Genomic DNA, 27,982 nt, shown 5'->3' on the forward strand with positions numbered 1-27,982 from the left:
CCCAATCAAGAAACCCTAGGTATGCACATCTGGCCCCAGCTGTGGGCCATGGAGCCAATGGACAGAAGTGCCCACAGCTGAAGCATCATCGACACTTGTATGTGTGCCCAGGAGAAGAGGCGCCTGGCAGGGACTGGCTGAGAACACCTAGACGTTAACAAAGGACAGTGGGTCAGGAAGGCCACCCTGGTCATCCCACTTCCTGTCACCATGAAAGGAACGTAGCGGGAGAGCTGGAAAGGGAGAGAAGACACGGCACCTACACCACATGCACCTCTGAAAGGGTGATGTCAGCACATCTCTCTGACATGTTCTTTTCCTAAAGCTGTTGCTAGGTAAACGACTCCAAATTACTTCGATTTCTCAGCAAAGAACACAATGATACAACCAAGCTCCCGGCAGAGACAGCAGCGTCTCTCCCGGAGTTCTCGGACGCTACCGCCCGTTAGACACGCCAGCCACCCCAGGGGAAGGGGAGGAGCTGTTCCTGCCTGGCAGAGCGGGCTTTATTCTCACCTCACTGCTCCCACTCACTGTGGGCTGTGCTCATCTCCACGCTGAGGGAGGGATCCGACTGAGCGCAGGAGGTGCTGTGGAGCCAAGAGCTTGTCTACGCACCGTCCTGAGTGGCTGCTGCTTCTCATCCCGGGGCCGTGCCTGCTCCCCATGCCCCTGCCTGGGGTGCTGTCGGTGGCCAGGATGCAGTTTCTCTCTATGGGTACTGAGCCCATGGGTCCGGTCTCATTGTGTGTGCGTGCTCAATTGTGTCCAACTCTTTGCAACCCTATAAACAATAGCCCACACCAGGCTCTTCTGTCCATGGGACTTTCCATATAGGAATACTGGACTGGGTTGTCATTTCCTTCTCCAGGGGAATCTTCACCAACCCAGGGATCGAACCTGCATCTCCTGCATTGCAGGCGGATTCTTTACCACTTAAGCCATCGTCTCTTTAATGCTGACTTTAACCACCGGAACTGCCTCTTGCCTTCTTCAAAAGGGACTGACATATATGCACTACTATGGATGAAGCAGATAGCTAGCAGGAAGCTACTCTAAGGCCTAGGGGCTCAGCTTAGTGCTCTGTGATGACCTAAAGAGGGGAGGATGCAGGAGGTGGAAGGGAGGCCCAGGAGAGAGCGGATATATGTATACATGCAAATGATTCACGAGGTTGTACAACAGAAAGTAACATAACATTGTAAAGCACCTCTACTCCAATTTTTTTTTTTTTTAAAGGAACTGACAGAAGACCGAAGCACGAAATAGCTCCAAGATGAGTTTGGAAATGATGCGGCTGCAATATTCATAAACGGTATTTGGGAAAGGCATTGTCGCAACCAGGGTGCTGGTGTGAGGAGGGCTGTGAGGAGCAGAGGTGAGATGGGCGCCCAAGCTCAGGCCCGCGCTGGTGGTGGCGGGGTCCTCAGTTCCACACTGGCCAGCCGGCTCGGGGCAGGGGTGGGTGGCAGCCTGCTCACCCCGCAGGAACATAGAGCACATGGGCAGTCCCGACAGCAAGTGAAGGCGGCCCTGGGAACGGCCGGCTAAGGTCTGAGCGAGCCCGGGGCTCCCCTCTGCTAAAGAAGCATCAGGGAGCGGTTCCACGGGATGGGGCAAGAGCTCTTAGGTCGCTGTTCCAAGGAGGGAGAAGACACACAGAAAGATCCCATAGGGCCCCTCCCATCAAACCCACACACCCTGGAGACCCAGGGCGCTGCTGACGGTGGGCAGAGAGGCATCGAGCAGCCCCAGCCACACATGGCTGCTCTTCCTTTGCAGGAGGGCAAGGCCATGGGGGTGCAAGGCCACAGGAGCGCAAGGCCACGTCCTGCGGGAGCGTAGGGCAAGCGCAGCATCCATGGTCACTGCTGCCGTCACCTCAGGCCACGTGGCCACCAGGGCCTAGATGGGGAGATGAGCATTCAGCCTGAGAGTGAGAGAAAGTACCCACGTGCGAATGTTGACTCAGGCAAGGCGGACTCATTCTAGGCACCCTATTTTACAAAAGATACTGTCAAGCGGAAGCCACTTCAAGGAGGGTCTGGAAGGGCTCCTCAGGGTAGGCACGGTAATAAGTTAAAGTTTAGCCTGGAAAAAGGCCATGGGGCCACATGGAAAGAGAATTAATTAGATTCATTCTAAGTCACCCCAGAAGAAAGAACTGGAGCCAAGAGATGGAAGTTAGGGGCAGATTTTTGGCTACGACCCAAAGGAGCCTGTGACAGTTACACACTCCCCTCCCTGGATTCCCATCCCTGCTAGCATTCAGAGGGTGGTGCCTCGGACGGGAGATGAAACCAGATGACCCCCCCTCCACAAGGCCCCTTCCAGTTCTTAGAGATTGTTACTGTTCAGTCGCTCAGTCATGTCCGACTCTTTGCGACCCCATGGACTGCAGCATGCCAGGCGTCCCTGTCCATCATCATCTCCCGGAGTTTGCCCAAGTTCATGTTCATTGCATCAGTGATGCCATCCAACCATCTCATCCTCTGATACCCACTTCTGCCCTCAATCTTTCCCAGCATCAGGGACTTTTCCAATGAGTTAGCTGTTCACATCGATGACTAAAATACTGGAGATTCAGCTTCAGCATCAGTCCTTTTAGTTAATATTCAGGGTTAAGTTAATATTCAACCCTTAAGATTGACTGCTTTGATTTCCTTGCAGTCCAAGGGACTTTCAGGAGTCTTCTCCAGCACCACAGTTCAAGGGCATCAATTCTTTGGCGTTCTGCCTTCTTTACGGTCCGGCTCTGACAACCATATGTGACCTCTAGGAAGACCATAGCCTTTACTATGCAGATCTTTGTCAGCAGAGTAATGTCTCTGCTTTTCAACACACTGCCTAGGTTTGTCATTTTTCTCCTGCCAAATGGTCCATACCAAAATCGAATTGATTACATTCTTAGTAGGTGAAGATGGAGAAGCTGTATACAGTCAGCAAAAACAAGACCTGGAGCTGACTGTGGCTCAGATAATCAGCTTCTTCTAGCAAAATTCAGGCTTAAAGAAAACCAGGAAAAACAATAGGCTGGCCAGGTATGACTTCAATCAATTCCCGTATGATTTCGCAGTAGAGGTAACGAACAGATTGATGGGACTAGATCTAGTTAGCAGTGTGCCTGAAGTACTATGGACAGAGGTCCGTAATACCAGACAGGAGGCGGTGAACAAAACCATCCCGAAGAAAAAGAAAAGCAAGAAGGCAGAGTGGTTGTCTGAAGAGGCTTTACAAATAGTGGAAGAATGAGGAGAAGTGAAAAGCAAGAGAGAGAGAGAGGGAAAGGTACATCCAATTAAATTCAGAGTTCCAAAAAATAGCTAGAAGAGACAAGAAGGCCTTCTTCGAGCAGTGCTTAATAATAGAAGGAAACAACGAAAGGGGAATGACTAGAGATCTCTTGAGGAAAGCTGGAAACATCAAGGGAGCATTCCACCCAAAGATGGGCACAATAAGGGATAAAAATGGTAGAGACCTAGCAGACGCTGAAGAGATCAAGAAGAGATGGTAAGAACGCATGGAAGAACTGTATGAAAAAGGTCTTAATGAAACAGATTACTACAATGGTGTGATTAGCTACCCAGATCCAGACATTCTGGAGTATGAAATCAGGTGGGCCTTAAGAAGCACTGCTGTTAATAAAGCTAGTGGATGAGATGAAATTCCAGCAGAACTACTCAAATCCCTAAAGGATGATGTCATCAAGGTTTTGCATTCATTATGTCAGCAAATCTGGAAGACTCAGCAGCAGCCACTGGACTGGAAAAGGTCAGTCCTCATCCCAATCCCCAAGAAGGGTAGTATCAAAGAATGTGCTAAACCATCAGACAATTGCACTCATCTCCTATGCTAGTAAGGTCATGCTTAAAATCTTACATGCTAGATAGGCTTCAGCATTATGCGAACCAAGAACTTGCAGATGTCCAAGCAGGGTTTAAAAAAGGAAGAGGAACTAGAGATCAAATTGACAACATTCGTTGGATTACAGAGAAAGCAAGGGAATTTTAGAAAAACATCTATCTCCAAACCAACACAATTGTGTAAAGTTTAAAAATAAAATAAAATTTAAAAAAATAAAAAAATCAAAAAAAATAAAATAAAATAAAGATTTTGCCTCTATATTCATAAAAAAAAAAGAAAAAAGAAAAACATCTATCTCTGTTTCATTGACTACACTAAATAAAGCCTTTGACTATGTGGATCATGACAAACCCTGGAAAGCTCTTAGAGAGATGGGAATACCCGACCATCTTACCTGTCTCCTGAGAAACCAGTATGCAGGTCAAGAAGCAACAGTTTGAACCCTGTATGGAACAACTGATTGGTTCAAGATCGAGAAAGGAGTACGACAGGGCTGTCTGCTGTCACTCAGTTTGTTTAACCTATATGCTGAGCACATCGTGAACAATGCCGGGCTGGATGAGTTACAAGCTGGAATCAAGATAGGTGGGGGAAACATCAACAACCTCAGACATGCGGATGATACCTAATGGCGGAAAGTGAAGAGGAGCTAAAGAGCCTTTTGATGACAGTGAAGGAGGAAAGTGAAAGAGCCAGCTTAAGACTAAATATTAAAAAAAAAAAAAAAAAAAAACAAACTAAGATCATGGCATCCAGTCCCATTACTGCATGGCAAATAGAAGTGGAAAGATGGAAACAGTGATAGATTTCCTCTTCTTGGGCTCCAAAATCACTGCAGACAGTGACTGCAGCCATGAAATCAGAAGACAATTGCTTCTTGGCAGGAATCTTAGAGATTAGAGCCTTGTAAAATTCAACTCTTCAAATCCTCTTCCCCTCCCCCTGCCCCAGGAAAGGTACAGACAAAGACTGAAGTTAGACTGCAAGATCACCCCAGTCAGGAGTGGGGAGGGAAGGGTACCCTGCCTGGGCTGGGATCAGAACTCTGGAAACATCACCAGATGCAGCAGATTCTTAGTGAGGGGCTTAAGAAGGTATTTATTTACCTGACATATAAAACGACTCACACAAATCCGCTGTCCTTGTTTTAGGAGTAGCAGAGGAACACAGTCTGAGAAAGCTGCGCTCGAAACTTTTTAATGAATGGCAAAGGTTAAACCCCACTATCAGTACTTTATAAAAAAGAGATAATTGATATAAACAAATAAAAATAAAGTGACTCAGACTCTTTTCATTACAGAGAACAACATTTTGTGCCTTAAAGATGCCATTCCGGAAGAACACTGTGTTCCCCTCAGGCTACTGACTCTGGCCAACGGCCCTGAGGCAGGGGTCTGCCTAGAACCACAGGCCAGCACTGCCCGGCTCCAAGCCCAGGCTGCGATGTGCCCCTCATGGCCAAGGGTCTCTTCTGGCACCCCATTCACCTGGGCAGCCCGGATGTACCTGAGCCCATGCAAGCCTTGGCAGGGAGCAAACCTTCAGCAGACTCACGGGGGATGCTCACAGGTTAAGTTCTCTTCCTCCCCTCGCCCAGCCACTCAGAATCACACAGCTGAAACCAGTGTTTTAGGGGGCAGAGAAGACAGGACAGGGCTCTGCTGACGGGGAGCTGAGGAGGAACAAGGCAAGAGCAGCCTGGATCTCTCAGGGATGTTAGGAATTAACAAGTAGTTAGCTGTAGTCCCTGATAGCTCAGTTGGTAAAGAACTGGCCTGCAATGCAGGAGACCCCAGGTTGATTCCTGGGTCAGGAAGATGGGCTGGAGAAGGGGTATGCTACCCACTCCAGGATTCTAGCCTGGAGAATTCCATGGACTGTATAGTCCGTGGGGTCACAAAGAGTCAGACACGACTAAGCGGCTTTCACTCAGCTACAGTCACTAATTAGATTTGTGCACCCTTCCCGCTGAGTCCTCTGGGCTTCCTGCTTAGCCAGGAGGAGGGGTGGGAGGCTGGGCTTTTTCGGGGAAACTCTGCCCCACTGTTTACACTCTTCCCGGTAGTCTTTCCACGGGATTAGTTGTCGGCCTCCAGGGAAGAGATCTCAGCTGCCGTGCTTTCTGAGGCGGTTCTGTTTGTGACCTCAGAGCGCACTATTACACTCCGGACTCCTTGCCGAGTTCCCAGCTGCTCCCGCGGTGTGGGTCAGCTCAGGGCGTGGAACCAGCCCGCCAGGCACTTTCTCGGATTCCTCTACGGGGACAGGGTGGCGTCTGCAAGAGTCAGCTCTATGGCGTGGATCTGGACTTCCCTCCATCTGACCCATCACATCCATCCAGTCCTTCCGAACTTGTGTCCCAGCCACGGAGCTGGTGATGCAAGAGGGGACTGTGACGGTCCCCTCTCCGGGTCTCCCATGATACCCCTGGGTGGAGGTCTGAGCTATAACGCTGGCATCTTTCACTGCGGGGAGTCCACCTCCCTCCCCTAGGGGGCTGCCCTGGGTCCCATTTGGGAAGATTTGGCTCCATCCTTACTGTAAGGGCTGGGAAGGATCTGATCATAAACTACTCATCCTTGAGACGCATCATTCGATACTTACGGAGCTCTTACTACATACACGCTGGCTGATGCCAGAGATGCTGGAGACATTAAAAGGCTGACCTACGGTTACAGATGCAGGAATCCGGGTGAAAAGATGTCACGACCACAAGGTGTCTCCCAACGTGGAAGATGTTTCTGTGAGCTGGACGTCACGGCGAGCGCTGGGTAAAATGGCAGGGCACTGGCCTCTGTGCTCAGAGACCTCCATTCTGGAGAAGCGGACCCAGAGCACCGAGAGCCTGGCTCCGAAGGGCGCAGGAGCAGACAGGGTGGAGGGAGCGCGGACTGCCTGGATTCTGACCATCACCCGTGTCTGCGCCGGAAGGCAGCCATGGCGAGCTATCCACTCTCCTAAGCACATGCCTTCCAGTAACTTCCAGCCTCTGGATAAACCCCCCTCAATGGAAGAAGGCCGGCCCTCCAGAAAGACCATCTACCCTGCAAGACTTAGAATGGATTTTCACCCCAGCTTTCAATCTGTTTGTTTTTTGACCAGGTAACAGACAATTATAAAATTCAAATGCTCCAAAGAGTAAGCAGGGAAAAGTAAATCTCCATCTTCCAACCTCCATGTCCAGTCCACCTGACCCCTCTCTCCCTAGAAGATCTGTTTTCAGTTCCATGTTTCTACTCCCAGGGATATTCTATGCACACAGAAGCATAACATACATATCCATATATACATGTGCACACAAACACATACATATGTACACAAGTATTTTAAATGGTTTGAAATTTTTCATTCTGAAATATATATTATCTTGAACACAAATACTACATGCACTGTTCATTTCCTTATTTTTTAAGGTTTTATATACTGGGGATTGTTCCATGTATATATGTGTAACATTGCTTCATCCTTTTTAATGGTTGTGGAAATTTCTGAATTTATGTACCATAATTTACCTGACTCCCTCTGATGGGCATTAGGTCCGTTCTAACTTTTGCTATTATAAACAATGTTGCAATTAATATCTTTGCATAATATTTCATTTCACATGTATAAAAGTGTATCTGAATGACAAATACCTAGAAGTAGAATGGCTGCTCAGTTTTGGTAGATATTTCCAAACCATTCCCTACAGAGGAGTTACCATGAGCTAAATATATGAGGTTAAATTTTTTGATCTTTGCAATCTAGAGCTTGTAAATTACATTTCCCATGTTGAGGTTGATATACAAATACTGACTCCTTATATACCTGAAATTAATATAATTTTATATGTCAATGACACCTAAATAAAAAAAAGCGAGCATCTTTTCATTTGTTTTAGAGCCATCTGTGTTTCCTCTTTCTGAGAGCTGTCTATTCAAGTCCTTTTGCTATGTTTCTACTAAGTAGGTGCCTTTTTCTCCCAGATTTTAAGGGTGAGAGTGGTTATTACTGTTGCCCAGCCTGACAGGTATTCTACAACCATCAGCAAGTGTGAGGTCAAGGGCACTGAGTTGGTGGGAAGCCAGCCACAGGCAGGGACAGGCTAGGGGAACAAGCTGCCAAGATGGGAGCAGCCACCCTGAGCACTCCAGGGGCCGCCGTGCCGGGACGACGGCCAGAAGAACACGACCGGCACCAGCTTCTGTCTTCTACAGCAGCTCAGTGTCCACTGTTTCTGAATCTTCACTAAGTGAAGAAATCAAGACAAACTTTGTTACTACTAGCATCGTCATCTCTGCAGAGAGTGCTCAGTGAGCCGAGCAGGAAAGGCTGTTTCTATTCTCACTTGGCCCTGCAGCTGGGAACTGGAGCAAGGCTTGACTAGCCTGCCTGCCCCTCTCTTTTCCCCTCCCTCCATCCTTTTCTTCCTTCCCTGCTCTCTCCGTTTCTCTCCCTCCCCTCCCCTCTTTTCCTTCTATCCATCCCATCTACTGCCTACTTTAATACTGAATTGGGGGGCAGGCAAGGCTTAGCTCTGAAGCCTTGTCTCATGCAAATTTCCCAGTGTAGTTGGGCGACTGATATGTGTGTGCCAAGTTGCTTTGGTCGTGTCCAACTCTTTGCGACCCTATAGACTGTAGCCCGTCAGGCTCCTCTGTCCATGGGATTCTCCAGGCCAGAACAGTGAAGTGGGTGCTTACTTTGGCAGCACATATACTAAAACTGGAATGATACAGAGAAGATGAGCATGGCCCTTTCACAAGGATGACATGAAAATTCATGAAGCGGTCCAAATTTTTCTCAAAATGGATTAAAGACCTAAATGTAAGACCAGAAACTATAAAACTCTTAAGAGGAAAACATAGGCAGAACACTCAATGACATAAATCAAAGTAAGATCCTCTATGACCTGGAGTAATGGAAATAAAAACAAAAGTAAACAATTGGGACCTGATCAAACTTAAAAGCTTCTGCACAGCAAAGGAAACTATAAGCAAGCTGAAAAGACAACCCTCAGAATGGGAGAAAATAATAGCAAATGAAACAACCGACAATGGATTAATTTCCAAAATATACAAGCAATTCATACAACTCAATATCAGAAAAACCACCCAAGCCAAAAGTGGGAAAAAGACCCAGACAGACATTTCTCCAAAGAAGACATACAGATGGCTAATAAATACATGAAAAGATGCTCAACACTGCTCATTATTAGAAAATGCAAACCAAAACTACAATGAGATATCACGTCACACCGGTCAGAATGGGCATCATCAAAAAGTCTACAAACAATAAATGCTGGAGAGGGTATGGAGAAAAGGGAATGCCCTTGCACTGTTGGTGGGAGCATAAATTGATACAGCCACTATGGAGAACAGTGTGGAGATTCCTTAAAAAACTAGGAATAACATCACCATATGAGCGAGCAATCCCACTACTAGGCATCTACCCTGAGGAAACCAAAACTGAAAAAGACACATGCATCCCATTGTTCACTACAGCACACTATTTACAATAGCTAGAACACAGAAGCAATCTAGATGTCCATCAACAGCTGAATGGATGAAGAAGTTGTGGTACACATACACAGTGGACTATTACTAGCCATAAAAAGGAATGCATCTGAGTCAGTTCTAATGAGGTGGATGAACCTAGAACCTATTATACAGAGTGAAGTAAGTCAGAAAGAGAAAGATAAATATTGTATTCTAACGCATATATACAGAATCTAGAAAAACAGTACTAAAGAATTTACTTTCAGGGCAGCAATGGAGAAACAGAAAGAGAGAATAGACTTATGGACATGGGGAGAGGTGGAGATGTATGGAGAGAGTAACGTGGACACTTACATAACCATGTTTAAACAGATGCTGCTGCTGCTGCTAAGTCGCTTCAGTCGTGTCCGACTCCATGCAACCCCATGGACTGCGGCCTACCAGGCTTTTCTGTCCATGGGATTCTCCAGGCAAGAACACTGCAGTGGGTTGCCATTTCCTTCTCCAATGCATAAAAGCGGAAAGTGAAAGTGAAGTCACTCAGTTGTGTCTGACTCTTAGCGACCCCATGGACTGCAGCCCACCAGGTTCCTCCATCCATGGGATTTTCCAGGCAACAGTACTGGAGTGGGGTGCCATTGCCTTCTCCCATTTAAACAGATAGCCAACTGGAATTTGCTGTATGGCTCAGGAAACACACACAGGGGCTCTGTATCAACCTAGAGGGGTGAGATGGGGAGGGAGATGGGAGGAAGGGTCAAAAGGGAGGGGATATATGTATACCTACAGCTGTGGATTCCTAGTCTGAGCCCAATAAAATTGACTGTTTCTTCTTCAAAACACGCACACACACACACAACATTTGAAAAAAAAAAAAATACTGGAGTGGGTTGCCATGCCCTCCTCCATGGAGTCTTTCTGACCCAGGGATCGAACCTGTGTCTCTTAAGTCTCCTGCAATGGCAGGCGGCTTCTTTACCACTAGCACCACCTGGGAAACTGTATCTAGCGTCAATTCCAATTACTTAAACCCTCCTCACCACTTGACAGTTAGGTCTTCCTTCGGTCCTGAGCCAGTCACAATGGATGGGAGCCAGGATTATGTAAATTAGCCTCATACACGCTATGCAATGGGTCCTGGTGCGAGCACTCTGTCTGGGCTGTTGTAAGACTTCCATCTCCTTCTCACTCCACCAGCTCCTTCTCTGGGTTTCCTTTACTGCCAACCAAGCCCTGGCCTAGAGGTTACCAAGTGGCCAAGTCCGGGTGCTTGCTTTATTACTGTGGCAGCTGGGTGTGTTCGTTCCTCTCTAAGATGGTCCAGGACGGATCATTAAGCTTGTTTTACTCCTCAATTCTGAGCAATTTCTACTGGAATGGAGGAGGAAGAGGGGAGGATGAATGGACTCCTTCCTCTTTCCCGTTCTTGTCCGTATCTCTCCAGCACCAGGAGGCCACTGCGGCTCCAAACCCCAGCTTCTACCGACACTGTCACCTCAGCAGCATCTGTCTCCCTGAAGGTCTAAGAACCAGCCACAGCATCACCTGGTCTGAGGTTCAAGCATAAGCCAGAGGGCAACCCTCCGAGATCTGAACGGCCTCCAGGCGCCTCTTCTCTGAGCTCCCACAGTGCAGAGTTCCCACCTCTCCCTTTGTAATTCCCCAGCCAGAGGCTTAGTAGCCACTTCCTATGGTGGCTAATATCTGGGTTATTCCAGGGTCCCTTTTGGCTCTTTTAGTCTTCTAATACTTGTGTAACTCTCTGTATTAAATCCCTCTGTTTGAAATATCAGGCATGATCTCTATTTTCCTGACTAGACCTTGATGCTGTGCCTCACTTAACTCCCAGTTTTAGTCCCGAGCAGATGAGTACTCCCTGTGTAGCAGGAAGACTAGGGAAGGAGAAAGAATAATCGTGTGAACCTGGAGAGATTGAATGAGGTAGACTGCCATGCACAGAGGAGGGACCCAGGATTCTGGGGGCTCGCCCTTTAAAGAGAATCAGCTGTAGAGTTCTCACCCAAGTGCCATTTCTCCCACAGTCAGTCTCGATCTGTTTTTGTCTTTTTCTGACTGCTCCGGGCTCCATTCTGAGCTAGGTCTTCTCTTCCTCAGAGATGAGACTGTATAGCTCTCAGCAATTAAATAGGGCTTCTCAACACAACATTTAATCAGTAATATTTCTTATAGTGAATTCTCTTCTCTTTCTCCTTCTGTATTTATAATATGAGAATATGTTGTTGTTGTTTAAAACAATAATTTTGGCCCACCTGGACGAACTAGAGAAGGAGAGTGCTATGAAGCAAGTAAGTTAATAAAGCACTGGTCTGCCTAGTGACCACGTACCTCCAGCTCACTCCCTACCTTCTTCATCACCTTATTAAGAAGAGAAGGATTTGACGGCTTATCTTGCCTAAATTAGTAGCTATACAGGGATATCCAGTTGATCTAGAAAGAGATCAAAATGCCTTTTGTCCAGAAATAAAAGCAAAAATAAACAAACAGGAACTAATCAAACTTAAAAGCTTTTCACAGCAAAGGAAACCATCAACCAAACGAAAAGACAACCTTTGGAATGGGAGGAAATATTTGCAAATGATACAATAGACAAGGGTTTAATAATATCCAAGATATACATACACTTCATACAACTCAATATCAAAAACTAAGCAACCCAATCTAAAAATGAACAGAAGACCTAAACAGACATTTCTTCAAAGAAGGCATACAGATGGTCAATAGGCACATGAAAGGCTGTTCAACATCAAGAATATCAACACAGAGAAACGCAAATCAAAACTACCATGAGCTATCCCCTCACACCCATCAGAGTGGCCATAATTAAAAAGTCTACACATGATAAACGCTGGAGAGAGTATGGAGAAAAGAGAACTTTTCTACACTGTTAGTGAAAATCTTAATGCAACCACTGTGGAGAACAGTGGTTCAGACTGTAAAGAATCTGCCTGCAATGCAGGAGACCCAGGTTTGATCCTTGGGTTGGGAAGATTCCCTGGAGAAGACTGGCAGACTACAGTCCATGCGGTCACAAAGAGTCAGACATGACTGAGCATGCGCGCACGTTCACTGCAGCACTACTCAATAACCAACACATGGAAGCAACCTGAATGTCCACCTGCAGATGAATGCATAAAAAAAGATGGGACACACACAAACACAATGGAATACTACTGAGCCACAGAAAAGAATGAAATAATGCCACTGACAGCAACATGGATGGACCTAGAGATTATCATTCTAAGTGAAATTTAAGTCAGAGGAAGGTGATTATCATATGACATCACTTATATGTGGAACCTAAAATATGACACAGTTCAGTCAGTTCAGTTCAGTTGCTCAGTTGTGTCTGACTCTTTGCGACCCCATGAACCGCAGCACGCCAGGCCTCCCTGTCCATCACCAACTCCTGGAGTCCACCCAAACCCATCTCCATTGAGTCGGTGATGCCATCCAACCATCTCATCCTCTGTCGTCCCCTTCTCCTCCTGCCCCCAATTCCTCCCAGCATCAGAGTCTTTTCCAATGAGTCAGCTCTTTGCATCACGTGGCCAAAGTATTGGAGTTTCAGCCTCAACATCAGCCCTTCCAATGAACACCCAGGACTGATCTGCTTTAGGATGGACTGGTTGGATCTCCTTGCAGTCCAAGGGACTCTCAAGAGTCTTCTCCATCACCACAGTTCAAAAGCATCAATTCTTCTGTGCTCAGCTTTCTTTACAGTCCAACTCTCACATCCATCCCAACTCTCACATCCATACATGACTACTGGCAAAACCATAGCCTTGACTAGATGGACCTTTGTTGACAAAGTAATGTCTCTGCTTTTTAATATGTTGTCTAGGTTGGTCATAACTTTCCTTCCAAGGAGTAAGCGTTTTTTAATTTCATGGCTGCAATCACCATCTGTAGTGACTCTGGAGCCCAGAAAAATTAAGTCAGCCACGGTTTCCACTGTTTCCCCATCTGTTTGCCATGAAGTGATGGGACCAGGTGCCATGATCTTAGTTTTCTGAATGTTGAGCTTTAAGCCAACTTTTTCACTCTCCTCTTTCACTTTCATCAAGAGACTCTTTAGTTCTTCTTCACTTTCTGCCATAAGGGTGGTGTCATCTGCATATCTGAGGTTATTGATATTTCTCCCGGCAATCTTGATTCCAGCTTGTGCTCTCTCCAGCCCAGCATTTCTCATGATGTACTCTGCCTAGAAGTTAAATAAGTAGGGTGACAATATACAGCCTTGACGTACTCCTTTTCCTATTTGGAACCAGTCTGTTGTTCCATGTTCATTTCTAACTGTTGCTTCCTGACCTGCATGTAGGTTTCTCAAAAGGCAGGTCAGGTGGTCTGGTATTCCCATCTCTTTCAGAATTTTCCACAGTTTATGTGATCCACACAGTCAAAGTCTTTGGCATAGTCAATAAAGCAGAAATATGATACAAATGAACTTATTTACAAAACAGAAACAGACTCACAGGTACAGAAAACAAACCTATGGTTACCAAAGGAAAAGCGGATGGGTGAGGGATAAATTAGGAGTTTGGGATTAGCAGATACAAACTCCTATATATAAAATAGATAAACAAGGTTCTACTGTAGAGCACAAGGAACTATATTCATTATCCTGTAATAAACTGTAATGGAAAAGAATATGAAAAAGAATAACTGAACCAGTTTGCTATATACCAGAAACTAACAACAACACTGTAAATCACCTATACTTGAATAAAGTTTTTTAAAAACCACAACAAAGTATCACCTCACACCTGTTGGAATGGCCTTCATCAAAATGCCTACAAATCATAAATGCTGGAGAGGGCGGGGAGGAAAGGGAACCCTCCCCTACACTGTTGGTGGGAAGGCAAACTGGTGCAGCCACTACGGAAAACAGTATGGAGGTTCCTCAAAAACTAAAAATAGAGCTGCCACACAATCAGGAATCCCACTACTGGGCATATGTGTGAAAAAGACAAAAACTCTAATCTGAAAAGATATGTGCACCCCACTGTTCATAGCAGCACTGTGTACAGTAGCTGGCACAGGGAAACAACCCAAGCGCCCAACCACAGTTTAAGAATATGTGATATATATATCATATCTCACATATATATATATGTGTGTGTGCCACATTTTATATGTGTGTATATGTGTGTATGTATATCTTTATAATGTGATATATATAATGGAATATTACTCAGCCATAAAAAGAATGAAATATTGCCATTTTCAGCAACATGGATGGACCTAGAGACTATCACACTAAATGAAGTCACACAAGGAAAAGCAAATATCGTATATCATTTAGAAAGTGAAAGTGCATGTCGCTCAGTCGTGTCCAACCCTTTGTGATCCCATACCGTCCATGGAATTCTCCAGGCCAGAATACCTGAGTGGGTAGCCTTTCCCTTCTCCAGGGGATGTTCCCAACCCAGGGATTGAACCTGGGTCTCCTGCTCTGCAGGTGGATTCTTTACCAGCTGAGCCACAAGGGAAGCAATATCACTTAGATGTGGAATCTAAAAAATAATACAAATGAATCTATATACAAAACAGAGATTCACAGATGGAGAAAACTTATGGTTACTAAAGTGGAAGGGGAGGTAAGGGGAATAAATCAGGAGTTGAGGATTAAGAAACTATCATACATAAAATGGACAAGCAACAAGGATTTACGCTATAGCAAAGGGAACTACATTCAATAGCTTGCAGTCACCCACACTGGTGACCATAGATAATCTGTAAAAAATATGTATATACATAACTGAATCACTTTTCTGAATACCTGAAACTAACACAATTCTGTAAATCAACTAATTTTCAAATACAAAACTGCCCTTTTCCCAAAAACTTCCAAACATTCTGAAAAGAGAGTTGTAGCTGAATCCCCTTACATGTGTTCACACCTGGCTAAATCCCAAAGGTACAAACAAAAAGCCTTTGTATTATCTTTGTCCTTTTAAGAAAAAATAATCAGACTGTGCTCTCCTCTCTGTTAGAGCCAAGAATGCACCTGTTTAATAGAATCTTTTAAAATAAATTTTAAAATGGCCTCTCTACTTCCGTCCTCTCTAGGACGAGAAACCACAAAGCAGAGAGGAGTAACATTACCTACAGCCATGCACTCAGCCCCAGAAAAGGGCCCTGCCCTGGGACTCAGGAATCCTGACTTCCACCTCATGTTAGCTATATATACTAACTTCTCTGCACCGCCTGTATTCTTTAAAACCAGAATCATACTCGCAAGATCATGATGAGTTTCCATTCATTCAGTAGGATGCCTGAAGACAGCAAAATTCTGGCAAGAATGTACTTAACACATCTCAAAACTCTAAAGTTCAAACAGGTTTCCTTATGCCTAAAACTTGCCATTGAACAAGCCCCTGTCTGGCTTGAAGAGATATGGAGCCACAAACCCTGAATGTACTCTGCCTGAATAAACATTTTGCTATTTTGTTGTTTCAAATCCCAAACTTGCTGCTGCTATTTAAACCTGTCATCCCATCAGCCTTGCTGTTTGTCAACAGCACGATTGATTCCTGGAGCACCAACCTGGATCCCTCTGCCCAACATTTCGACGTGCTGCCTTCCCATTTACCATAAGCCAGACAAGCTGGCTGACATCTACACGTGACTGACCTCCACGCGGCCACTGCCTGAGACAATTTCAGGCACAGGGTGGGCCGTGTGGATGGCTCCAAGCAGCCCAGCTTCATAAATGGAAAAATACTGCGCTCCCTGCATCCCACGGTCTGAGGGTCATCTTTGTACAGAAAAGTCTACCACGGCCATGGCAGGGTCTGCCTCCAGGGACACCAATCACTGCTGGATTCAGTGCAGCCGGCACTGTGCTGCAGCTGCCTCGGTCTGACCAACACAGACCTATCTAGGTTACTCTTTGGGATCTGATATGTATTCATGGCTTGTTTTGTGAACTCCTTTCTAACCATGCTATGCTTAGACTCCTGGAAATGAGTCTACGTTCCTAAGACCATTTAGTCATGGGGGAAAAGGGATGCCTGTGGATGCTGAGAAGGCACCCAGAAGGGGTTTCAAATGCTATCTGAAGACAGCCAGGTGTCTAAGGATAATCCTTATGTCTTATGTACTGGAGTTGAATATACAGCCAAAAATATGCTAATATCCCTTGTACCCTCCTCAAGTATATACGTGGCTGAGGCCAAGATGATACAGTTGGGCTTATTCCAAGGATCTGTATTACTGGAAGCTGTTTTCGTATACCCCAACTGGGTTATTTAACCCAAAATTCAATGGTGGTAGATGCCTGCGAATGAATAAATTATAAAATCCTTATGCTGGGAATGGTCTTGTTTTTAAAAGGCTTGATTCTGGTGTCATTTTAATTGAACCACAAATTCCCTGAACATTTCTGCATGCAGGCATGTTAATTCGAACATTTATATTACAACCAGTTTTTGTATTTTGCATAATGTACTTTCAGACCTCTGTGCAATTTAACAATTAATCCTGCATTTTGTATTAAGACACGTGCAATACATACAACCACTAATTTCTCTATAGAACAAATATATTCTCCCTTGGAGGAAAAAAAATAAAAACTGCTGGAGAATGAATGCTCCTGGTGGCATGCATATCAATCAGCTTGCGGGGCTTTACACATAATGCATATGGATTTAGGGTCTTGGGATAATAACCCGATAGCACTGAATAAGCAGAATGGATATTGAGGGCAAAACTGAAGACCTTTATCGATGAGTAATGAACCCAGAGGAGTGAAATGACAGGAAACAAACAAATGGGGGGAACATTTTCCCCACCCCCACCAAGTAGACATCCAGGGGAGAAAGGGCCTGAGTCATAAATGCACAGCTTCAACTCTCCTCAGCCAAACGTATGCTGACTATTCATGACAGTCCTCAGGATCAGCACAGCAGCATGCAATTTGCTTGAATGTTTTTATCTGTGGTTGCGCCACAGAGCACCACCAACCCTCTGCAACAGTGGTTCAGGGGCTGAGAAATCTTGATGCCACACATGCACCAAGAAGGTAAGAAGAGTTTTATTGCTCACACTATGAGGACTTCTGGGGGAGAGCAGGCCCCCTAGCCATTGTGCAATTGCCTAAACAAAGGGAAGGACAGGCGACTTTGGTTTCCACTGGGCCTCCCAGATGCTGCTAGCAGTAAAGAACTTGGCTGCCAATGCAGGAGACATAAGAGACATAGGTTCGATCCCTGGGTCGGGAAGATTCCCCTGGAGGAGGGCGTGGCAGCCCACTCCAGTATTCTTGCCTGGAGAATCCCATGGACAGAGGAGCCTGGCAGGCTACAGTCCATAGCGTCTCAAAGAGTCAGACACGACTGAAGTGACTTAGCACTCACGCACATGGCTGGGGCAGGGCTAGGGTGGATAGCAGCTGGGTTTGAACTTGCGACCAGCACCCAGGGAAGGAGAGTCTGTTTTCTTGTTGGTTTGCCCAGAGATGGGACACAAGGGGATGAAGAAGTGTGGGGCTTGAATTGTGTTAGCAGTTAAACACCAAAAATGGAGCCAGAGTATTTATTACAATCTTCCTACCTAGACCTGTCATTTAGGGATTTAAAACCCTACTCTGAAAGTTACCTACTGTGTGACTCAACCTCCTTAAACTCTCTCATCAGTAAAAGTTGTATAACATTTACAATAAATGATGTCACACATATCAAAGCAAACTGGCCCAGTGCCTGCATATAACAGATGCTCAATAATTGTTTCTGAATCTCAATCTGGAAATTTGAGGGAAGAAAAATCTGTTCCTTTACAGAATACTATCTCTACCTTTGGTTTGTGTTCTTATGAAAACCAGAGTGAGTCCACCAGCTCTAGTGAGGATTCCTGAAACTATTTACCAGACTCTTTGGACGGCAAGGAGATCAAACCAGTCAATCCTGAAGGAAAGCAATCCTGAATATTCACTGGAAGGACTGATGCTGAAGCTCCAATACTTTGGCCACCTGACAGGAAGAACTGACTCATTGGCAAAGACCCTGATGCTGGGAAAGACTGAAGGCAGGAAGAGAAAGGGGGGACAGAGGACGAGATGGTTGGATGGCATCACCAACTCAATAGACATGAGTTTGAGCAAATTCCAAGAGATAGTGAAGGACAGGGAAGGCCAGTGTGCTTCAGTCCCTGGGGTCACAAAGAGTTGGACATGACTTAGAGAATGAACAACAAAAAACTGGGATAAGAGGTGAGAAAAGGTGAGTAGAAGGGGCTCTAAGGTTGGTGGTGGTGAAAGGGTCAGTGCAGAGGGTGATGCCCCCAAGAAGTTTCACAGAACACATTTGTCTAAGCATCTCTGCTGGTCAGAGTGACAGGCAGGCGTCTAGGTAAGACAAAGTACACCTTACCTGGTGGGGTGGGTGAAGACAGGAAATGGTGTTATAGGTTGAACGGCAGCCCTCCAAAAGACACGTTTAAGTCTTAATCCCCACTGTCTCATAATATGGCCTTATTTAGAAATGCAGTCTTTGCAGAGTAATCCAAGTCAATTTGTAATCAAGTTAAGATGAGGTCAAAGTTCATTGGAGTGGGTGCTAAATCCAGTATGACTGATGTTCTTATAAAAAGAAGAAAAAGAGACACCAGGACAGATGGACAGTCAGGGAGCCTGCCGTGTGACAACAGACACAGAGATTACCGTGATGCACTGCCAGACACCAGGGATTGCCAGCCACCACCAGAAACAGACGAGGAAGGATTCTCCCCAGGGTCTCAGAGGAGCATGGCCCAGCTGACACCCTCATTTCAGACTTCTGGCTCTGAGAACTGTGAGAGAATAAATTCTGTTGTTTAAGCCAACCTGTGTGTGGTACTCTGTTACATCAGCTCTAGGGACCTATTGATAATACGATAGAGAAAAAAAAATCACCTGTTACTTTCACTTTTTTCCTTCTTTGAAGATTTGAACATGTAATTTTACTCAAGATTGGGACAACTGGGGATGCTTTCACAATGATGACCCAATGACCTTTATATAGTGTCAATTACCCTTTAATTCCTCAAAAATATTTTAAATATAAATGAGAAGATGTTTTATATAAAGTATCTAGGATTTTGGCTTATACTAATTTTTATACGCCATGGTTAATAGTATAAAAAACTCATAAATAGAAGATAAATGGTGAATTTCTGCAAGATCTGTGAGCAAAGACAAAATGTTAACAATGATTATTTCTGGGCTAGTGGAAACTGTCAGATTTCATTTTCTTGGGCTCCAAAATCATTGTTGGATGGTGACTGCAGCCATGAAATTAAAAGATGCTTGCTTCTTGGAAGAAAAGCTATAACAAATCTAGACAGCGTATTAAAAAGCAGAGACATCACTTTGCTGATAAAGGTCCATCTAGTCGAAACTATGGTTTTTCCAGTAGTCATGTATGAATGTGAGAGTTGGACCACAAAGAAGGCTGAGCGCCAAAGAATTGATGCTTTCGAACTGTGGTGCTGGAGAAGACTCCTGAGTCTCTTTGACTGCAAAGAGATCCAACCAGTCAATCCTGAAGGAAATCAACCCCGAATATTCATTGGAAGGACTGATGCTGAAGCTCCAATACTTTGGCCACCTGCTGTGAAGAGCCAACTCATTGGAAAAGACCCTGAAGCTGGGAACGACTGAGGGAAAGAGGAGAAGGGGATGACAGAGGATGAGATGGTTGGATGGCATCACTGACTCAATGGACATGAGTTTGAACAAAGTCAGGGAGATAGCGAAGGACAGGGAAGCCTGGTGTGTTGCAGTTCATGGGGTCCCAAAGAGTTGGACACGACTTGCCAAATCAACAACAACAATGAGATTACAGGTAATTTTTCTTTTTTTGTAACTTTTAAAATTTCCTCATGGTAATAAAAATGTATTTCCAAAAGGAACATACTTTACTTCCCAGAGATATTATCATTTTCATAAAAGTAAAAAAAGTTAAGATTCAGTGCCTTGTCTTTATGGGTTTTTGTTTTGACTTCTAATCCTGGGGCTTGGGGGTGTGTTCATAGCCTGCTGATTAGGCCTGAAAGGACTGGATTAGGGCATGCAGTGGCAGGAACATCCTTGAGAAACTGGAAAAAATGAACTTATTCTGCCAACACAAGAGGCTCAGACCAGAGAGTGTGAGGGTAATCTTTTATGAATTTATATAATAACATGGATAGTCTTCTCATTCTCAGGAGTTTTCACAAACAAGCCTTCAAGTCCAGCTGCTTGTAAGTGTCTTTGCAACAAAAATCAAACATATTTAGTAAGAGTAAATGGAGAACTGATGTTCTGCAATAACCACATAAACTTACTTACTGCCCTGTCTTCTGCTACTTACTAAAATTATATTATCGGCAACAAGACTTAGAAAACTTCGTTAAGTAAGACACTGCAGTCTTGGCCCAAGAAACAAACCACTGGACATCTGATTTATGACAAAGACTGCACTGCACATCAGAGGGGAAATGATCTTTTCCATCACTGTTGCTGGGTCAATTAGATATTCACACAGAAAAAATATGCATCCCTATCTCATATCATACACAAAAATTCTAAATGGAGATCTAAATGGGAAAAGTAAAAAAGCACAAGTTCTAGAAGACAATATAAAGTGATATCTTAATGATCTTTAGGTAAACAAACATTTCTAAATGAGGACACAGAAACCACTAACAATGAAGGAAAATACTGGTAAACAGGACTTAATGAAAATTAAAAACTTCTCTTCATCAGAAAGCATCATTAAAAGGGTAAAATACGAAAGCTCTAGATGGGGAGAACATATCTGCAATACATAAAACCAACAAGAGACTCTCAACATGGAGCATTTAAAGAATGCTTACAAATCAAGGGGGAAAAGGAAACTGACTCCATTTTTTAAAAATAGCCAGACTTCTAATGGTATTTCACAAAAGAGAATATACAAGTGGTCAGTAAACATTTGCAAAGATACTTACACTTTAGTCATCAGGGAAATGCAAGTACATTCAGGATGAAATAACACACACACACACAACACACACACAGTAGAAGAGCTAAAATCAAGAAGATGGACAACTCCAAGTTTTGAAGAGGATATAGAATCACTAGAATCACTTGTGTATATTGGCTAAAGAATAAATTGGTACAACAACATTAGAAAACTGGTGACTTCTACTGAAACTGATCACATACATATCATCCTAAGACCCACCAGTTTCTCTCCTGGGTTTGTACCCAACAGAAATATGCACATATGTGTAGTAACAGATATGTACAAGATTTTTCACAGCAACATTATTTGTAATAGCCTCAAACTAAAAACAATCTTAAAACTCCATCAACAGGATACTACATGAGGAGATACGTGAATTGTGGTATATTCATACAATGAAATATTATACATCGATGAAAGTGAAAAAACTATTGCTATACATAATGATATCAATGAATCTCTCAAACATAATATTAAAAGAAGACAAAAAAGAGAAATGCAGTCAGATCTGTTCAAACATGATGTATGTGGTCCCAAAAATCACCACACTATGCAAAATCATGCAATTAACACCATAGGGCCTAAGGAAAAAAAAACAAAGGGGCATAACACTCAAAAGCCTTGCCAGTAACACACAAAAGACAAAAAGAAAAAGACATTTAATCAAAGTAACATGGTTTTACGTATGTAAAATGGTTAAGAACCGTGTTGATCCCTGGGTTGGAAAGATCCCTTGGAGTAGGAAATGGCAACCCACCCCAGTGCTCTAGCCTGGGAAATCCCATGGACAGAGACTGGTGGGCTACAGTCCCTGGGGTCACAAATAGACACAACTAACTGAGCGCACACGAACACACATACACACACAAATGTTAAAACAAACAGTACTTCGGGTTTACAAAGATCTTAAGTTTGCTTATGGAAGCAGGTGTCAGAGGGGTTGCAGCTTGCCAGTTATCACCAAGTGGGGGAAGGAGGGTCATCTGACATTGGATGGAGTGTTGCAATAGTAGACAGGGTAGCTGGTGTGGCTCGTAACAAGCTAGACGAACTGAGGTGGCTGTTAGAGCTAAGGTGTGTGCGTGTTGTATATTCCTACTGGGCTCAGCTCAGCTGGGTGCGGTTTTCGGCATTCACCTCGAGTTTCTTGAGGACAACGCTGTGCATAAGCACACTAAATTGCATTATGCTCAAATTGTTCCCTAATGTATCAGTCAGGATGGAAATTTGCATTCCCAAAACAAGCATTATAGCAGAACTGATAGTATCTTATTCTTCTATTTAAATAAGGGTCAAACACAAGCAAAATTAATCAGCGACATCACACATCAGGATGTTGTTTACCATAGAGCGGCCTGTGACTAGGAGGGGTCACAAGGAAAAACTTCTAGAACACGAGGTATTGGCTAAACAGGTATGTTCAGTTTATAAAATTTCATCCTGCTTTAGTGTATGCTTAAGATTAATGCACTTTAATTTACGTATGTTATAGTTTTAAATAAACATTCAAGAAAACTTTATAAATTGAAAGACAAAATCTACCACTTTTAGGAAGGCTTCCTGGGCTTTTAGGGTAAGTACTGAAATTTTCCTGCCCCACTGGATAGACATCCATCTCCTCACAAAACACACTAGGGTACACGAACCATTGATACTCATGTCACATTTATATAGTTCTTTTCAGGCAGTGTTCAGTGGTTTATATGCATACCGTGAAGAATAACAAAGTAGGATTCCTAAATTATCAACTCCAGACAGATACTTGAGCAGAAACACCAGCATTTTCTTAGCAATGTGATGTTGTGAAACTAGCACTGAAGAAGGAGCTAGATGACATGGGTTCGAGTCGCAGCTCTGCCATTTTCTAGCTCAATGGGTTTGGCAAGTTACTTCATCTAAGTTCTAGTTTTATCACCCACTGAATAAGCATAATAATTCAATCTGTATTACAGGACTGGATGCAAATGGCAGTGCTTTGCAACATGTAAAGAGAGATACATACATAAGATCTCAACACAGTATTTTCTCTCTTGTATATAACTGAAATTTAGCTTAAGCCTCCTCTTTCCTTGTTGGTGTACATCAACGATGTTGTAGACACCAAAATTCCAAATAACAAAGGGTGGCTGGCATTAGCCTTGATTTTTAACAACAGCCCTGTATGGAATGAGGGGCTTCACAAAGGCATTTTGATGGTGATGATAATGAGGGATCTCATGCGCTGATGGATTAATGTCTTCATCAGGAAAACACATGTCCACACAGCATTTGGAGGTATGTGCAGATCCAGAGGCATTGTAAAGCTTCACGCCCACCATGTAGGAGTCAATACTCACTTATCTGTGTTTAGAGAGAAAAGTTTTCATTACAGCTAACATTGCCCCCATTCCATTCCCCCTGACCCCAGTTCATCCTCTCCCTAAGGCCCATCCCCCACCATCCTGTCTCCTAAATTTTGAGTTTGTTTTTCCTATCAAATCAAGCAAATTGAAGAGGGTACAAAAATCTGATATCTAAAAAATATGCCTCTAAATACAGATGCTGATTATTTGAATACGTTTGTTTGGATTGTCCACATCACTGGATATGTGAATGTCTCCTAGAGCTGCTGGGTTGTTAACTCCTTCCAGAATCTCCAAGCTCACTATAAATTCTACCCACTAAACTCAGTGGGAGAGGGTCACACACAGAATAATGTTTGCTGCTTCTCAGCCATAGTGCAACTCTTCCAGGCTTGAAGAGGAGGACACTGGAAGGGAAACTAGAAATTTCCCATATTGCTAACCAATGCGGGTATTAACAGGTCAAATGCTGACAGTATTTTAAGGGGGACATAAACAGCATTTCCTTTAGAATCATTAGGAGTGTTCACTAAGATAAAAATACATATTTAGGGTGCTACCCTAAACCTACTGAATCAGAATCTCTTACAGAAATCTTGGGGTCATGCATAATAAGCTGGTCAGGTGGTTCTGATGGGCAATGATGTTCTGAAACAACTGTGCCAGAGCTGGGCAAGAGAGAGGCTGACATCACACTGATAACGATGACACAAGGGGAGCAATCTCATTAAGAAAGCTGTGTTAGACCAGGTCAACCTTGAAATCACTCCGCATTGTGTTAATAATGAGAAGTGCAGCAACCGGCGTCAAACCTGCACTGAGCCACAGACAGGAGGCAGGAGAGAATGTCGTATCTATTTAACACCGAGTAGTCACAGCAAATAAACAAAGCCAGAAAATGTCCTGCACACCAGTCTGAGGACTTTTCAGAAGGTGAGATGTGACCCACGTTTCCTACCATTTCAACATGTCCCTGGCTACATATCAGTCTCTACACTTTCCCTATATCCATGCATCCATCTGTTTGCCAGATGGATTGATAAAGAATTATTTCCTCTGGAGAGCTTGGAAAAGTCACCTTATGCTAGGCAGTTGCAAAGCATAAGGACACCAGAAATACCAAACTAACATGAAAGTCAGGGACGAGAATGATTCCTGGACTTGAGCAGATGACCAATGAATCTTTTTTATTTTTTTGGATTTACAGAGTGAGCGAGGAAGGAGAAATCAGATAGGGTGGGATAAGAGGATGGAAGAAAAGGTAGATAGGTAAATGCGTGAACTGATAAAGGGAGGATGGATGGACAGACAGAGGTTAGATGGATGAGCTGACAGATGTCTGGAGGAAAAGATAAGAGAACCGTGTCAGATCAACTACCTTTTATCTCTAAACTATTTTTAACAGGCTTATTGAAACAGAACTGAAATACCACACAATTCACCCATGTAAAGTATATATATATATATATATATATATATTAATAATTCAATGGTTGTTCATATACTCATAGGAATCACCACAATCAATTACAGAACATTTCATCACCCCACAAAAGGAACCCCAAGCTCATTAGCCATCACCCTCCAAACTCCAATCCTCCTAGCCCTAACATATTTTTGTCTCCGTAGATTTGCTTATGCTGAGCATTTCATATAAATGAAATCATACAATATGTGGTCCTTAATGACTGGCTTCTTTCACTTATAATAAAGTTTTCAAGATTCACCTATGTCATAGTATGAATCAGTACTCCCTTCCTTTTTATTGCTGAATAATAGTCCACTGTATGGATACTGTTGTTGTTTAATCACTAAGTCATGTCTGACTCTTTGTGACCCTATGGACTGTGGCCCACCAGGCTCCTCTGTCCATGGTATTCTCCAGGCAAGAATACTGGAGTGGGTTGCCATTCCCTTCTCCAGGGGATCTTCCCGACCCAGGGATCGAACCCATGTCTCCTGCATTGGCAGCCAGATTCTTTACCAGTGAGTCACCTGGAGAGCCCTCCACTGTATGGATATACCACATCTTATTTATCTGTTCATCAATAGACATACAGGCTGTTTTTACTTTTTTGGCTATTGTCAATAATTTGCTATGAGCATTCATGTACAAAGTTTTTGGTGTGGGTATATACCTAGGATTAAATAGCTGAGCCATATGGTTATTCTATGTTTAACTTTTTAAAGTCCTACCTATTATTTTTTAAATTTTTACTTACTTTTATTTTTTGGCTGCACTGTGTGGTACGTAGGCTCTTAGCTCCCCAACTAGGGACTGAACCCACACCCCCTGCAGTAGAAGCACAGAATCTTAACTGCTGGACCGCTAGGGAAGTCCCCATGCTGAACCTTTTGAAGAACTGCCAGACTATACTCCAGAGCATTTGTTTTCTGCTTTATATTCCCACAGGCAGTGTATGAGGGTTTGGATATTTCTACATCCTCTCCAACACTTATTTTCCATTTTTTATCTGTTATTACAGCCATATTAGTGGTATCTCAGTGTGGTTTTAATTTGCATTTTACTGATGGTTAATGATTTTGAATATCTTGTCATGTGCTTGTTGGGTGTTTGAATATCTTCTTTGGATAAATGTCTAATCACCTTTGTCATTTTTAAATTGCTATATGTCATTTTACTATTGAGTTATAATAATTCTTTATATATTCTTGACATAAATTCTTTATCAGATATATGGTTTGCAAATTTTTCTCATATTTTGGTTGCATTTTCACTCTCTTGATATCCTTTCAATCACAAAAATTTTTTATTTTGATGATGTCCAATTGATCTATTTTTTTCTTCTGTTGCTTGTGTTTTTGGTGTCATATCAAAGAGACCATTGGCTAATCCAAGGTCACAAAGATTGATCCCTATACTTTCTTGCAAGAGTTTTATAGTTTTTGCTCTTACAATTTAGGTCTTTGATGCATTTTGAGTTAATTTTTATATACGGGATGAGGTAAGAGTCCAACTACATTCTTTTGCATGTGGATATTCTCCAAAATATTTTTGATAGAAGAATAAGGGGCCATGTGAGCAGAACGATGTTAATAATTTTACCAATATTACTTCAGGAGCAAAGGTAAAGAAACAGAGGGAAAATGTGTACTGGCCATTCTTTCTCCAAAATTCAGAAATGAATCTATGTGAGCTACAAAAGGGCTTTCCTGGTGGCTCAGCTGGTACAGAATCCACCTGCAATTCGGGAGACCTGGATTCGATTCCTGGGTTGGGAAGATCCCCTGGAGAAGTGAAAGGCTACCCACTCCAGTATTCTGGCCTGAAGAATTTCATGGACTGTATAGTCCATAGGGTCAGAGAGAGTCGGACACAACTGAACGGCTTTCACTTACAACCAGGAGGAACTACAAAAACAGTGGATAGACCTCGAGTATTTCTGTCCTTGACTCAGGGGCCAAAACTATTAAACTGCACAAATATGAAGACTTAGTGACTCCCTAAAATCTTCTGTGGGAGAATTCTGAAGGTCCCTTCCGTCTCTCCTGTCCTCTGACACCAGGAGCCCTTGTCACTCATCACGTGGCTGGCCCTCCTGATCCTAGTACTGCTTTCCTCCAAATCCGTCCCCACATTACCTCTACAATCTTTCAGAAATGAGATCTGTGCCACTCTCTGGCCCAAGTCTTCCTGGGACCCAACCCTATTTGCAACCTATTAAGGATGAAGCCCACGCTCCACGGCATGGCAGGCATGGCCTTCATTACCTTGCTTTCCAGCTACCTTCCTGGTGTTCCCTGGTGCAATCAGCCTATTCCCTGACATCAAGCTTCTCATCCTCTCCTGCTGTGATCCTAAGATGCTTGCAGTTTCCCGGATGTGCAATATTATGCTTCTATGCCTTTGGGTAAGCTGTGCCGATCCCCCAAGTCTGATACTTACTCATCCCGTTAAGCCCAACTCTGTCACCTCCTCCATGGTGAATTTCTCACCCAGAAGATAAAGTTAACCATTCGCCTCTGTCTCCAAAGCAGTCTTTCCCTAAGCACTATGTCCCAAAGCACTGTGAAATATTTTGCCATAGTTGGTTTTCACTGTATCCCAAGCATCCAGCACAAAGACCAGAAGGAATACAGGAAGGCCCTTTCCTTAAAGTAATTTTCTCTGTTAAAAAACAAAACAAAATAAAACAAAAAACCTTAGCCTAGGGACTTCCCTACTAGTCCAGTGGTTAAGATTCCATGCTCCCAGTGCAGGGGACCTGGGTTCGATCTCTAGAACCCAGGTGCTGCAACTGAGAGCATGGATAATGCAATGAAAGATCCCACGTGCTGCAACTAAAGACCAGGC

General features: G+C 43.7%; 1 protein-coding gene and 1 non-coding gene across 9 annotated transcripts in view; one reads left to right on the forward strand and one right to left on the reverse strand.

The window, feature by feature from the left end:
- The window catches only part of HHAT (hedgehog acyltransferase), a 376,524-nt gene that overhangs the window by 33,096 nt on the left and 315,446 nt on the right, over window positions 1–27,982 (reverse strand). The window lies entirely within an intron of this gene.
- LOC112441928 (U6 spliceosomal RNA) lies at window positions 8,539–8,645 on the forward strand. Its single transcript, XR_003029883.1, has one exon. It is a non-coding gene; the product is annotated as a U6 spliceosomal RNA (small nuclear RNA).

This window comes from Bos taurus, chromosome 16 (genome assembly GCF_002263795.3).
Source record: "Bos taurus isolate L1 Dominette 01449 registration number 42190680 breed Hereford chromosome 16, ARS-UCD2.0, whole genome shotgun sequence".
In the NCBI taxonomy this organism is placed as follows: domain Eukaryota; kingdom Metazoa; phylum Chordata; class Mammalia; order Artiodactyla; family Bovidae; genus Bos; species Bos taurus.